Raw genomic sequence first — 15,660 nt, forward strand, 5'->3', positions numbered from 1 at the left:
GAGGTGGGCGGAGGCCCTCCACCTGACGCTTTCTAGAAATAGGGCCCTAATCTGCTTGGCAACCTCAGTGGTGTGTCTTCCAGAACTGACAGGAAAGGCAGGCAGGGCAACCTTAGTGCTAATGACAGCTAATCCTTGTACAGCATTTAATCTGTGCCCTGTCCTGTTCTGAGTACGTTACATGTGCTAATTTATTTAATCCTCACTACGGCCCTATGCAATGTGTCAGTCAAGGCCCCAGCAAGAGGCAGGAGACACACACAGGTGGAATTCGCAAGAGAATTTAAGGAAGGGACTTTACGGACATGTAGGTAGAACAATCAGTCAGGGATATGGAAGCATTTGGGAACTAGCAGCAGTGGGCAGCTGTTCTTGGCCCCCGGCCGGAAAGGCAAACCGAAGAAACCGGTGTGGACAAGAGCCCAACGAGGAGCTGTTCCAGGAAGGGCTGCTCTGAGAAGCCACCTGTGTCACAGAGGGATGTGGCCAGAACCCCAGCAACGTGGGGCACGGGTAGCAGTTTAGATGTTGGGGAAACATTCTCACTGCTCTCTCCTCCCTTCCTCCTTCCCATTGGCTGAAACAACTAGAAGCCTGAGGTCAAGAGAGTCAGTCCCTGTGGGGCTGGGTACAGGGCATGAGGGCACACGGAGAATAATCAGCCCATGAAGAAACCAAGGCACAGAGAAGCTGAGCAATGTGCCCAAAGTCACAAAACTGGGAAGTGGCAGAACTAGGATCTGAACTGAGGCTGACAAATCTGCTCTTAACCCCCTGCAACACACTGGCTCTAGTGCCGAGGTTGAGTTCTCCCGCACTTACATGGCGTCTTACACTTTCCAGAAGGCCTTCCCCAGAGAGATTTTGGCAAACGATTTTCCCAAAAGACCTGTGGAGGGTATTTTGGAACAGATACCCCAATCATACTATTCCCATCCGATTGGGGCCAATTCTAGGATCAGACTTTTGGCGCCACTGTTGTTTAGAGCTAATGGGATGGATCCAGTCTAATCCATGGAAACCCAAGTGCATCTTAAAATGGTTCCCGCTGGTGACAGAGAGGGCCCCTAGTGATGGATAAAGGGCTCTATTCGTCTGTTTACAAGGTCCCCGTATACACAGATCCCCTAGCAGAAATTACTTCATTATAGATACAGGTGGCATTGGTAGGCCTTGGCCGGTTCAGTCAGTTAATAACTAAGATGGTCAAGTTTATGAAACAGAAAGATCACAAACTAGTAAATTTGTCAGAAAATGGCTGATAAGGTGGAGATAATCATTTTATTTCACCTTAATGAAAAACTGACATTTGTGGTTTCTCTGTAAGAGAAGTCAGTACTCAGCCTGAACAACTTTTGCAAAAAAAAAGAAAGCCACCTATCTAGATTGAATCCAATTGAGGCAAGGCAAACTTAGAAAATACAAACATGGTATAGGAAGGAGGTATTAAAGAAAGCTCCCTTGTGAAAAAGATATAAACTTCAATCAAGAGAAATGAAATGATTAGAATAAGTTCTTTTTAATTAAAGAAGTAAAGCTCTGATGATAGCCTTTTATGGTTCCTTATTTTAATTATAATTAAGGTTTTTGTTTTCTTCTTGGCATAATTAGCCAGCCAGCTTACTAGAGTACATTTTTAGTGTTAGCCAGACAACAGCTTCTAGGAAGAAAAGGGTGAGGCTGGGAAAGAGAGAAGAGGCCCAAGATGATGCATTAGGAGGCATAAGAGTGCCAGAAAAATACCAACATTTCCTGTGTAATTCAGCAACAAAAATGTGTAGCGTGTAATAGGGCACTATGGCATGGCATTATCCCTGAAATAAGTAATTTGAGAAAGGAAAGTGGTTTTACAGATACAACAGCCTTACTAACACGACACTGCAGAGAGTAAATGAAATGTATAGCACTTAGCTTATAATCAAGCCAAATGTTACAGGCCTAGAGAGAACATTTTTTTCTGCTAGATGTTTTTTGTCTCCCATATTTGTTAGGGGGGCAATCCTTATTATTCATCACAAAGATGGAATATAATTGTCTTAATTGTTATTTTTTCCAGAAATTATTTACTTCTAGGAGTTAGTTATTAATAATATTTATTATATAGGAGGGTTTCAAATCACAGCTGGTTTATTTCAAACCATAAATACTGGAGACATACTATATATGAATGGTCATACATACATGAAAAATGCATTCTCCATCTTCCTTTCCTCTGGAACCAGATTTCCAAGGAAGCTGTGGGACTGGTCAGTAAAAAGAGGGGGCTCCATTTGAGCAATGATCTCAGGACAGGAGAGTCAAAAAGTCAATGGTCTAATGCCTGTGCATCCAACCCTCTCAAGGGCTAGAGGCTTACACCACCATTTTTAAAAGTAAAAATTAAGAATGAGATATAAATACCATCATCCAGTTTAGAAAATAGAAGATAGGGTTGAGGAATGTCCTTAAGAATCCTAGAAATGTTTTACATTTAAAATACTATTTAAACCCAAGAACATTTTTTTATAACTGATACTTATAGAAAGTGGCCATGATTATGGTCTGTAGCCAATTAGAAATAAAATGTGATTAACATTGTTTTCTAATTAGGCTTACGTAATGACTTGGCTAATGGGATAGAGAAGATATTAAAACGAGATTAAAAATGTGCTTTGTCCCTACTTTCTCATACCTTCGGAGGTAAGGAAGAAAATGGTCTGTTGAGCTATGATGCTACATTGTCACTATCTACATGTTAGTTGCCCCTGAGCTATGGTGGAAAGGTAAAGTTATCCTTATTGGGGTGGGTGACTTCTAACCTCCAGGTTATAATTCCACAACAGCATTCTCCTGTAGATTAGTGTGCCTGCCAGTAAAGCAGGACTTCCATGAGGTACGTCCACCCTTTCCATTCACCCAGGTGCCCTTGTCTGGAATCTGGGGCCTCCAGCACCAACTCATCCCCAACAGGTAGCTGCTTTCCCACCCCCGCAGTCCACGCTCCTTCCTGTACTTTCCTTGTTCTACTTGACTGGACCCTCCCTGCCCTGGACAAGTGGTGTCTCTTAGGAGTCAATAACACCCAGTATGGGGGATGAAATGTTTCTAAATGTAAGAGACACACCTAAGCAGACAATTTTAAAGTAAGGGAAGTTTTAGACACTACCATTTAAAGAAAATTGATATTTGAATTTCTCAATTCAATATTAATTTTTCATTTAACTCTGCATATCATTATGTGAATGAGGGTAACTTCAACCAAGTCAGTGTGATGAGAAACTGACACCTTTAACAGAGAACAAAATGTAAGCAGTTTCAGGGCTGTTTTGATACTGAATCATATCCATCTAATGAAAATATTGAAACTATATTGTGAAAGTCATTGTATTCTGCCTTATTTAGTGATTTCCTTATTGCTCCCTCCTTCCCTCTCATCTACAAAACCCTTCAAAAAATAACAGGTACTTTTATAGAATCTTTGCTATTTGCCAGACGCTATATAAGTTTTTTACACGTATTGACTCATTTAAATATCATAACAACCTGAGATAGTAACTCTTTTCTTCCCAATTTATAGATGATAAAAATAACCCTCAGAGAGGTTAAAATTCCCAAGAACATACAAACTAATAAGAAGAGAAGAGGGATCAGAGTAGATCAGATTTGGGCTCCAGGGCCCAAATACTCAACCACTAACTTCAACTGTCTCTGCAGAAATGGTCAGGCTACTTTTCTCATCTTTGTGCTTATGAATGTTGTCTTATAAATATGGTTGATGGCCTGAGGTTCCATACATATGTCCTCTTCACTCTTCTGTTCTGCGTCCTGATTTCCTGTCTGCGTTCCCTATGTTCTCCTCGAGGACCCACCATCTGATTTCACAGTATTCTGAGCACTATATGGGGGGAAGCTTGCTTTCTCGGCGGCTTGGTAGATACATTGCTGATTATCTTCACTGTCCAGATATCCGGATCTGCAGGAAATTTCATGTCAACCAGAGATATAGGAAAAAGGGAAGACTGGGTCTCTTGGATCCAATTACGCCCTATAGACTTTAGAAAAGGGACTAGCCTTCTAAGAAGGGCCACTCTGGATTTTCTATGAAGCTGTGGCTTTCAAAATTTTTGACCACAAACATAAGAAACAGATTTCTATTGCAACTCATAACACATATATTTACACATATAGAACTGAAAACAAAATGTCATAAATAGCACTTACCTTTTACTATGTGGAAGGTGCTTTGAAAGTTTCGATTCTATTCTTTCTTTTTTTTAAAGATGCAGGTCCAGATCCAGTAACTTGACTTCACAATTCACCAATGGGTCATGACTGACAGATTGAAAAGTCCCCCATAAAGAATTATTTCTGGCCGGGAGCAGTGGCTGACACCTGTAATCCTAGCACTTTGGGAGGCTGAGGTGGGAAGATCCCTTGAGCTCAGGAGTTCGTGACCAGCCTGGGCAATAGTGAGACCCCATCTTTACAAAAAAATAAAAAAAATTAGCTGGGTGTGGTGGCCTGCGCCTGTAGTCCCAGCTACTTGGGAGGAAGGAGGATCACTTGAGGCCAGGAGTTTGAGGTTGCTGTGAGCTATGATGATGCCACTGCATTGTAGCCCAGGCAACAGAGCAAGACCTGGTCTCAAAATAAACAAACAAAAAGAATTATTTCTAACTCAACATACAATTATTTTTCAGTAATAATAGATTTAGATTAAAATATAATTGATTCCTTGATTATCCTACAAAAGTTTTCCAAATTATTTGTGCTTTCCTCTGCTCCATGGCTTGACCTGGCTGGAGAACGGGATGGCAGTGAGGGGCGCAGCATGTGAGAAAGATGTTAAGATTGGACACGAGGGTTGGGGTTGTGTTTGTACACAAAGGAGATTATGGCCTTTCCTGAATACTTGTCAGCTAAGATTACTTCTCCTATGTTACTATAATTCTTTAGAATATTAAGATTTGTTCACTTACATATTGGGGACAACAAGAAAAACTTGCATGTGGTCTGGGTTTTAGAGAATTATTGCTAATTAATTGTGATAATAGCATTGGTATGTAGTAACATATCCTCTTCAGATGTTTATATTGTATTTACGAGTGATACGTCATGATATCTATAATTTAATGTAAAATAAAAGATAGGGACAAGCAGATAGAGAAACTGCCCAACACCTCAGCCAGTGGTGGCAGCAGCACATGCTGCCCTTTGTCCCATAGCCACTTCACCAGTCCCCTCTGTAACTGAAACTCCAGTTCCTGGGAATGGGCAAGAAAGAGGAGGGGAGAAACTTCCACTGACCCACTGAGAGTTAGATGTTCAAAAAGCTGGTATCACAGTTCTGGTTCCAGGATAGATGAAGAAAGCATACTGCTCCCTGTCTCTCTCACGGTATGCAGCTATAAAACCCGAAAAGATGCAGTGAGTAGCTACCTGAGGACTCTGAAAAGTAAATAGGAACAGACACATTGGGAAAGAAGACCGGGATTAGAAGTAACATCAAGCTGGCAGTGAGGTTACCTTTTTCTTTTAACATTAGTATTGCCCACCCTAGACTCAAGGCTGCCTGCAACCTGGAAGTATCAGTGTGGACGGAGCTCCAGGAGAACCCTCTAGTTCACTCTTTTTTTTTGAGACAGAGTCTCACTCTGTTGCCCTGGCTAGAGTGAGTGCCATGGCGTCATCCTCGCTCACAGCAACCTCAAACTCCTGGGCTCAAGCAATCCTCCTGCCTCAGCCTCCCGAGTAGCTGGGACTACAGGCATGCACCACCATGCTCGGCCTCCCAGAGAGCTAGGATTACAGGCGTGAGCCACCGCGCCTGGCCCCTCTAGTTCACTCTTGATGAGCAGGTAACAGGTTAGACAAAGAGTTCCTAGATGTAAAATCAAAAGCACAATCTTCCAAAGAAAAACTTTGTCAATTAGACTTCGTCAACACTTAAAACTGTTGCTCTGTGACAGACATTACTGAGAGAATAAAAAGACAAAGTACAGACACAAAAAATTTTAGAAATCACATACTCAACAAAGGACTTCTATCTAGAAAATTATAAAAACAAACAGCCCAGTTAAAAACCATGGGCAAAAGACTTGAACAGATGCTACGTAAGAGCATAATACAAAAGACAAGTAAGTACATGAAAAATGCCCAACATCTTTAGCCATTAGGCAAATGCAAATTAGTACCACAATGAGATATGACTACACACATATTCAATGGCTAAAATAAAAAAATGCTAATAGTACCAACTTCTAGCAAAGATGTGGGGCAATCAGAGCTCCCAAACATTGCTAGTGAGAATGCAACTTACTGATAGTGCTGCCACTCTGGAAAAGGGTTTTCAGTTTCTTATAAAGTTAAACAGTTACCATATGACAGAGCAATACTGCTAATTGGTATATACCCCAGAAAAATAAAAACCATGTACACATAAAAACTAACACATGAATGTTTATGTCTGCCCTATTAATAATTGACCTAAACTGGAAACAAGCCCAGTGTCCTTCAGTGGGTGAATGGATAAGCAAATTGCTTAGCATTAGGGTTTTGGAATACTAGTTCTGCAACACCTTGGATAAATCTCAAAGACATGATTCTCTGTAAAAGATGCCAGTCTTAATTGGCTACACATTATACAATTGCATTTATAGCACGTGTCTCAAAAAGATAATTTTTTTTTCTTTTTTTTGAGACAGAGTTTCGCTCTGTCAGTCTGGCTAGAATGCAGTGATGTTATCATAGCTCATTGCAACCTCCAGCTCCTGGGCTCAAGTGATTCTCCTGCCTCAGCGTCCTGACTAGCTGGGACTACAGGTGTGTGCCACCACGCCAGGCTAATTTTTCTATTTTTTGTAGAGACAGGGTCTCAATGTTGCTCAGACTTCAAAAAAAAAATTTATAGTGAGAGAGACCAAATCAGTAGTTTCCAGGAATTAAGGATGGGCAAAGAGTATGACTACAAAGGGATACTATAAGGGACTTTTTTGGGGCAATGGAACTATTTTGTAACCTTACTGTAATGGTGGTTACATGAATCTATACATGTGTTAAAATTCATAGAATTGTATACCAACAAGGTGGGTTTTACTGTACGGTGGTTTAAAAATAAAGGTTTAAAAAGATGGATGAAAATTGGCAAAATTTTAACAACTTTTAAATCTGGGAAATGGGTAAAAGAATGCTCATTATACCGCTGTTCCTACTTTTCTGTATGTTTGAAATTTTTCATAATGAAAATAAAACAGATTTAGTCAGAATGCTAATTTGCGTTATAGCATGACACATTGGCTAAGCAATCGGCCTCTGATTTTTGACTCTTTAGGATCAAGTTCTGGCTCTACCCCTAACCTCAAGCAAGTTACTAAATCATCTAGGGCCTCAATTTCTGACTCTGTTGGATGGGGATAATCTCTCTTTTATGGTTTTTGTAAGGATCGAGTACTATTTGCAATAGTACATGCAAATAAGTACCAATACATGTTATCCATTATTGTTGTTGTTTGATCTTAAACTACTGATGTAAACTAGATTTTTTGAACTTTAAATCTTTGTCAGATTTAATAAAAGTCTATATCTCTGAATCTAATCTTTTATTCTAGAACACAAGTCAAATATAACATAGAATATCGCTGTTTTTCTACTGTTGTAAAAGTTCTTTCCTTGATTTCCTTTCAGTCTCAGGGAAATGAAAAATTGATTAAGAAAGTACCTGGATACCATGTTGGTAATTGTTGTTTTCTAGATCTGTGGTCCCCCTGGGCCTTGGAGTGGTACTGGTCCGTCGCCTGTTAGGAACCGGGCTGCACAGCAGGAGACGAGCTAGTGAAGCTTCATCTGTATTTACATCACCGCATAGGCTCCGCCTCCTGTCTGATCAGAGGTGGCATTAGATTGTCATAGGAGCACAAACCCTGCTGTAAACTGTGCATGTGAGGGATCTAGGTTACATGTTCCTTATGACAATCTAATGCCTGATGATCTGAGGTGGAGCTGAGGTGGTGATGCTAGCTCTGGGGAGCAGCTGCAAATGCAGATTATCATTAGCAGAGAGATTTGACTACACAGTAAATGTCATGTGCTTGAATCATCCCAAAACCATCCACTTCTGCAGTCTGTGGAAAAATTATCTTCTATGAAACCGGTCCCTGGTGCCAAAAAGGTTGGGCACCATTGTTCTAGAGTATTATTAGTATCCTAATATTCTAGAAAATCTTCAATAGAAGAGAAGGCAGATTTAAATTAGTTTTAATGTGATGTTTTAAAAGGATAAATAATGTGCAGGTGTCCTACTGTCTCTTGAATATTATGCAATCATTGTCTTTGAAAAGAAAAAAAACATTTACTCATCAAACTGAAGCTTGTGAACTCATCATTGGTCTTGTGCATGATTCTAGATCAGATTAGCAAAGCAGTGGTTTATGAATGCCTAGAAAAGATTGTCAGAAACCAGCAGATTCACAATGAGCTAGTTCCATTGTATTAACTTCATTACCTTCTTTGACATGGTTACCATTACAGAAGTGTGGACTAGTTCAAGTTCATTTGTGAAAGTCTTATGATATTCTTTTGGATAAAATTGAAAATATATGTTGAATGAGATACAACAAGGTTACTGAAAAATTGATGGTTCCCCAAATCTGAGGGAAGGTACATCTTTCTTTGTTTTCCCCTAGTAAACATTTTGACTGGTGATTCGATTAATGATACTGAAAGACATGTTTATAAAAGTATCAGTAGATTTCATGAAGTCAGAAGGACACTGGGATTTCAGAAGAACTTTTTAAATTAATTCTTGACATTTTTAAATAAATTCTTGATAGTTGAACGGTAAGATGAAGCTAGCAAAATAAAATTAATGGGAATAACCATTAAGGTTTTGTTCTTATATCTGGAAACTCACGTATATAAATGCAATATGGAGTTTAGCTTCAATATATATGAATGAGACTTTTGTCAACTTAAGCTAAATATGAGTGTATTTGTTTCCTATTTGTGTTATAGCAAAACACCACAAATTTAGTAGCTTTAAAAGGGACACAAATTTGCTGTCTGACAATTTGGGAGGTCAGAAGGCCAAATGGGTCTGCAGGGCTGCTGTGCTCCTGCTGGAGGCTCTTGGAGAGAATTTGTTCTCTTGCCTTTTCCAGCGTCTAGAGGCTACTCATGTTGTTCCTTGGCCGGTGGCCCTCACCACTCTGACCACTGCTTCTGTTGTCACATCTCCTTCTCTGTCTCTGACCCTCCTGCCCGCTTCTTGTTGGAACCCTTGTGATGACATTGGGCCCACCCAGGTAATCCAGGATAATTTCCCCTTCTCAAGATCCTTAATTTAACTGCAACTACACAGTCTTTTTTGCTACATAAAGTAAGATAGTCACAGGCTCCAGAGATTAGGACGTGGGCATCTTTGGGGGACCATCAATCAGCCTGCCACAGTGAGTCAACAGTGTGATGTTATTGCCATGAAAGTTATGGAATCATTGAATACATTGATATTTGGAATGAAATATTATTTTGATAGTATGTAATAAGTATGTTAATTATATAGCAAACAATAAATATTATATCATATAAACATAGTACTTCAAATAAAAGAGATTATAGTTTCACTCTACTCTTCTTATCAGAGAATACCTAGATAATTGTGTTTAGCTCTGGGCACCACACTTTAAAATATAATCAAACTAGGGCACGATCAAAGAAATATTGTGAAAGGACGTAAGAAGGAAGAAATAAAATAAGAAACTGGAGATGTGTGCTGGAGAAAAAAGTCGGGAAGATTGTGATAGTTACCTTCCCTCCTTGAAGGGAGAGCATATGGAACAAGCAGTAGGGTTGTTGTGAAAAATTGTAACGGGGTGAACACGGGGAACAGCTGGAAACATAAGGGAGATGATTTCAGTTCAAAAGAAGGGAGAGCCGTCCAGCCTGCAAATGGGCTTCTATAAAAGCAGTTGAAACATTTGGAGAACACTGAGCTAGATGAATTTCAGTGCCCCTCCCACATTTCAGGTTTCCGTGATCCCAGTGACGAAATGTTCTTGCATGAGGCGAGGAAAGAGCAACAGCAGAGCGGCAGAGCCAGACGGCAGATAAGGCCTTTGTACCAGGCTGAATGGGCTGTTTTGCTGACTGACAGATTTACGACGGAATAATTTCCTCTGTTTGTCCTATAATGAGTGTTTGTACCTTGGGTTTGCAGCAAACTCCTTGCCCTGTGAACATTTCCAGATGGATTTCAAAGAAAGGAAATGGTTTTGCTTGAGCGACAATTAAGAGAATTCCTGCTGATTAATTTTTTTCCTCATTGTTTTTATCACAGGCAATAGGTAGCTATTTGTTTCTGGGCAATAAATCTGAAGTTTTATAATTTCAAGATAAAAGCTTACATTCATTTTATTTACACAGCATGTGATTTCCTTTCTGCCTAAACTTTATGTGGATTCTTTTATTTCGAATACACAAATATGAACGTTATTACTCCAGAAACAGGCTAACACCCTCTCTTACTAAGTGTCACTTTCTGAGGAAGTTGTCAATCTATTCATTTTATATTTTACAAACAAGAACTTTTCTCTCACTCTGTATGATTATTTCGCGTATTCTCCTTTCTCCTTTAACCCTGCCACTTTCTCCCACTTCTTCCTCTCCTTCATCCCCGTTCATCGAGAGGAAAATGCATCAGACTGGGCTCTCTCATTTCCCCGTACCAATCCCGTGAACACACCCATTTCTGCACCCATCATCTTCCTGTTCTTCTGTTCCAATGAAAGACATGTCCCTCCTCCCTGAAAGGCCAGACCCTTCATTTGTTTTTTGGATCTTCTTACATTCCCAAGGACTTGACCGAAACTGCTCTTGTCAAGCTCATTCATGACCTCCAAATTGCCGAATTCAAAGGACACCCTTCAGTTCTTTCCTTACTTCAGCAGAATTTCGTACAATTTTATATTTTTAATCCAGTCCTGTCTAGTGAATTTCAGGTCTCTATATTCTGATTAATTTATTAACGTTAGCAATTAGATGTGTCAAGCGGCTGAAACTTAGGTAGTTCAAAATTGAACTTTTATCTTCCTACTCCTCAAAAAAAAAAAAAAAGCCAAACCTATTGCTCTTCTCTTTTCCACACCTCATTTAATAGCCCTCTCATTTTCCCCATTGTCTACCCCACACTTGGAAGCCACCTTCGATTCTTTCTTTTCTTTTTTTTTTTTTTGAGACAGAGTCTCACTCTTTTGCCCATGCTAGAGTGAGTGCCGTGGCGTCAGCCTCGCTCACGGCAACCTCAAACTCCTGGGCTCAAGCAATCCTTCTGCCTCAGCCTCCCGAGCAGCTGGGACTACAGGCACGTGCCACCATGCCCGGCTAATTTTTTTCTATATATTTTTAGTTGTCCGATTAATTTCTTTCCATTTTTAGTAGAGACGGGGTCTCGCTCTTGCTCAGGCTGGTTTCGAACTCCTGAGCTCAAACAATCCGTCCGCCTCGGCCTCCCAGAGAGCTAGGATTACAGACGTGAGCCACTGCGCCCGGCCCACCTTCAATTCTTTCTCTTCCTCCCCGCCTCCTACCCAATCTATCATGTCTTTTGATCCTACTTTGAGGATCATTTTAAGTGAGTCCACTTCTTTCATCTCTGCCACCACCACTGGGGTTCACACCAATATTATTAGACTATGACATTCACCTTCTCACTAGTGTCCCCACATCATTTCTTGTTCTCCTTGGATCCCTCCTTATAGCAGCTAGAGCAATCTTGTGTCAAACGCTGCTGAGCAGTAGGCCTGAAAAGTATTTACTAGACAAACAACAACAGATGTCTGGGTGGTTGGATATAGAATTTGTAGTTCAAGTTGGAATGGAAAATTTGTGAGTGAAGGTAGACTGAGAACAGAAGAGGTCCAATGTCTGAGCCCTGTGACACTCTATTTGTTTACATGTTGGAGATATGAGGAGGAAGCAGCAAAGGAGACTGAGAAGTCATCAGTGAAGTACAAAGAAAACCAAGAGAAAGTGGTGTCCTGGAAGCCAAGAAAATGTACCAAAGAGAAGGGAGTCATCAACTGTGCAAATGCTGCCCACAGATCAAGAAAGGTGAAGACAGAGAACTAACTGATCATTCATTTAACATCTCAAAGGTCACAGGTGACCTTGACAAGAGCAGCTTCAGTGCGTTAATGGGGGTGGAGCTGAAGTGTTCAAAAGAGAAAGGGAGAAGAAAATCTAGAGACAGCAAATATACACAGTCCTTTTCAAAAGATTTTCTGTAAGGGGATTAGCTGGAGTAGTGGTGAGCTCTTAATAACAGGATGAAAGGCAAGAAAATGGCATTGATGCATTGGCAGGTGCTCGTGGAAGTTCTTGTATTTTGATTGTTTCTATTTTCTACTTGAAATAGGAAGCAAGGCTATCAGCAGGATGAGAGTAAGGACTGGGGAGGAGGTGTTGGCATTTGGGGAGGGGAGAGAGAAGGTATGAAGCAGTCATCTAGAAGAGCGGATAGATTAAGAGATTGTATTATGACTGCCACACTCACTTGAGGTTCAGTAGTTATGACATTGGAATGAGACCCATCAGTATGGTTTTACATCTTTCTCTAGTAATATGGGTCAGGGGTTCAGAAGTAGAGCAAACTGAACATTGGATTTAACTGGGGTTGGAGTTTACCAAGGGAATAATACAAAGAGGGAGAAGACAGAGAGAGTCAAGGGTAGTGTGCAGAGTGATTAAAATGATTGGCTCTAATCCAACTGAGTAAGAAAGGAAAATAGGGCATGTGAGAGGTGCGCTACTGTGTCACAGTGGTGGATCAATAGGATTATGGGGTGGAAAGCTGTTGGAGTCAGGATATTTAGAGGGTGCAAGTAGAAAGATAGGATGTGGATGCTAGTAAGGGGAAACTGACATTATGGGCTGCAATTATTGGTAATGATGGATCAGTGGCATGCTCTTAGAGTGAGGGACTGGAGCAGAGAGGAGGAATTGGGAGTAACTGAGAGGCCAGGATACGGGAAAAATCACTTATGTAAATATTGAAAGCGTTATGAGTTCTGGCCAGTCAAGTGTTGCCGAGTAACAGTGAGCCAGGAGGTAAATCTGCAGGGAATTGAGAAGGAGGACTGAGGGGTTCACAGATGACTGCAACAAGAATGAATAATATATATTTATAGTCTGATGGCATAAACCTCAAACCTGGGAGCCATAAGACAGTAAAACTGAAACCATAACCTTAGAATGTAATAGATCTTGTAACAGAAGCACAAAGTGTCATGACAACGGTTCTCAAATTTTAGCAAGCATTAGAATACTTGTTGAATGATGTCTTAAAATACAGATCGCTGGGCCCCACCCTTCAGAGTTCCTAATACAGTAGTTCTGAGGTGGGATCCAATAATTTGCATTTCCAACAAGCACCCAGGTGGCACTGATGTTAATGGCCCAGGTACCATATTTTGAGAACCAATGTACAATGAAAATTCAGAAGAGGAAGGGATCACTTCTGGTTGGAGAGATCAAGGAGAATATTTATGGAGAATATTCTTTCTCTCTCTGCATGTGCTTAGAGACAATGGTTTGACATTGCCAAAGACCATATATTGACTAATTAGAAGAGAAGTCATACTTTTGTGCTGGGTCACATATTTACTCACTCTCCAAGTCAGAGGTGCAGAGGAAATGGAGTTCCGTCATTTGTCTAAAACTTCATTGTCTGAAACTGATCCGATCGTCACAAGGCTCCACCTGCTGGATGCCCAAGGAACAGCCACCTTCGGTCCTTTCCCGTTTAAAATTTGATCCAGTTACAAAAATTTAAACAACATCTTGAGGTAAATGTCTAATCTCTTTTGGGTAAAATATTTGGTCTTTTAGGTTTCACCTGGCAGGATGTGGTTTTGTGACCTTGTGGCTTAGGGGGGATGGGGTTCTCAGTTCCACGTGGTGTCCTTGCCGTGTGCTCTGGCTTCTCGGGGCTCTGTGGCAATGCCTCTGGTCTGCCAGGTTGCCGCTCGCTCTGTTGGCGTTCTTGGCCGAGGTTTGCTGGTGGTGTAACTCACGGTCTGGTCACTTTCTGAGTTTGATGGAGCCCGGTGGTTCTCCTTGACTGACTTGGCAGTACCTTTCTCGCTAAGGTCCCTTCTGAGCTTCTGCCCTGTTCTCTACCTGGCCCCTGGCCTAGTGGATTGTGGGATCATCTTGCCCTTTGCACACAATTGGGGGAGGGCACTTGCTGCGGTGGCCCTGTGGCAACCCCCCTGGGTCCCAGTTCATGTGCCTTCATACTCTCACCCTTGGGACCAGCACTTGGGCTCTCATCTATGTCACCCAGCAGTAGAGGTGAACTTTGGGGTCCTGGCTTTAACATCTCCCTCTACCCCTTTACATTGGGTCACAGCTTTTTGTGCCACATGGCACCCCACCCTTCCCATGAGTGTGATGGTGGCCCGAGAGGCAGCCTACTCTCTGAACCCTACCGAAAGAGGGCAAGACCCCTGTCCTCAGCGTGGCCCTCAAAATAGCTTTAAAGCCCCAGAATGAGGCGATCAGAGCATCTCACTCTGCCTCCCTTGTTGTCTTTCTTGCTCTTTCTTGTGCTGTATTTCATGTGTTCTAATATACACTCTCCACCCCGCCATTTGTATAATAACATCTTTGAAATTGGGTATTAGAATTCATGTCATGTCCTAGTTTAATTAGTAGAATTTTTTTAGTGGTATTAATATAATGGTATGATCGATACTTAGATTCTATAAAATATTAATACAGCATTTCTCCATTTCTCCTATATCACATTCTTCCACCTTTCACTTTAGCCTCAGGGCTGAGTGAATTAATGGCAACAATGGCATCTTCCTTTGTGAAGTGGGAGATAAAGAATTTGGTAAATTCTTTCTCTACTAGTCTGGCTTTTCTTCTGATCAAGACATGTCAAAAAGCCCAAACAGTCCATTCTACTAAGCCTAGTACAATAAGACTACAGGGCTTGATCTCAGAGGTAGAGGCTGCATTGAAACCTTATTTAAGGGGTGGGAGGGACAAAATGTGTCTGTTTAATATTTGCAAAACGAATGTGGTACCTGTTAAACATTAAAAAATCAAAGCAAAAAATACTTTCGTAAAGGTATTTGCCAATAGTGATGGCAACAATTTCTTGCATATGGTAGTGTCTCAAATTTTAATTGCTAATAATGATAACAAAATTTCTAAAATTGATTGGAAATTATTAATATAGATTGAACCACCTTTAAATTCAATTCTTTATGATTGAAATAAACATTTGAAAAACAAGGCACATGAAATTCATTCATAACGGAAGTATGTTAGTGACCCATTGCTTAATGAGAAAAGCTGGTTTCCAAATGGCTTGGATAGGATTGTCTCATTTTTGCAAAAAACATATTGTCTGTATAAATATATGTAAATAATAAATGCTAAAAGGATACACTAAGATCACAAGAGCACTTATCTCTGGAAGAATAATGGGTCTTTTTTCTATCGTTAATCTTTATTTTCTATTTTCTGGGTTATTTGTATATTATTAAAAATTAGGCATAGTTATTACAGTTAGGATTAATAAGGGAAAGATAGATTTGAATGGGGAGGTAATGATTTAATTTCTGATTTATGGATGAGTGACCCAATTTATTTGGTCCTTAGTTTTTTTCATTTGTAAAT

The sequence above is a fragment of the Propithecus coquereli genome, unplaced genomic scaffold (genome assembly GCF_000956105.1).
Source record: "Propithecus coquereli isolate 6110/MARCELLA unplaced genomic scaffold, Pcoq_1.0 Scaffold16, whole genome shotgun sequence".
NCBI lineage: Eukaryota > Metazoa > Chordata > Mammalia > Primates > Indriidae > Propithecus > Propithecus coquereli.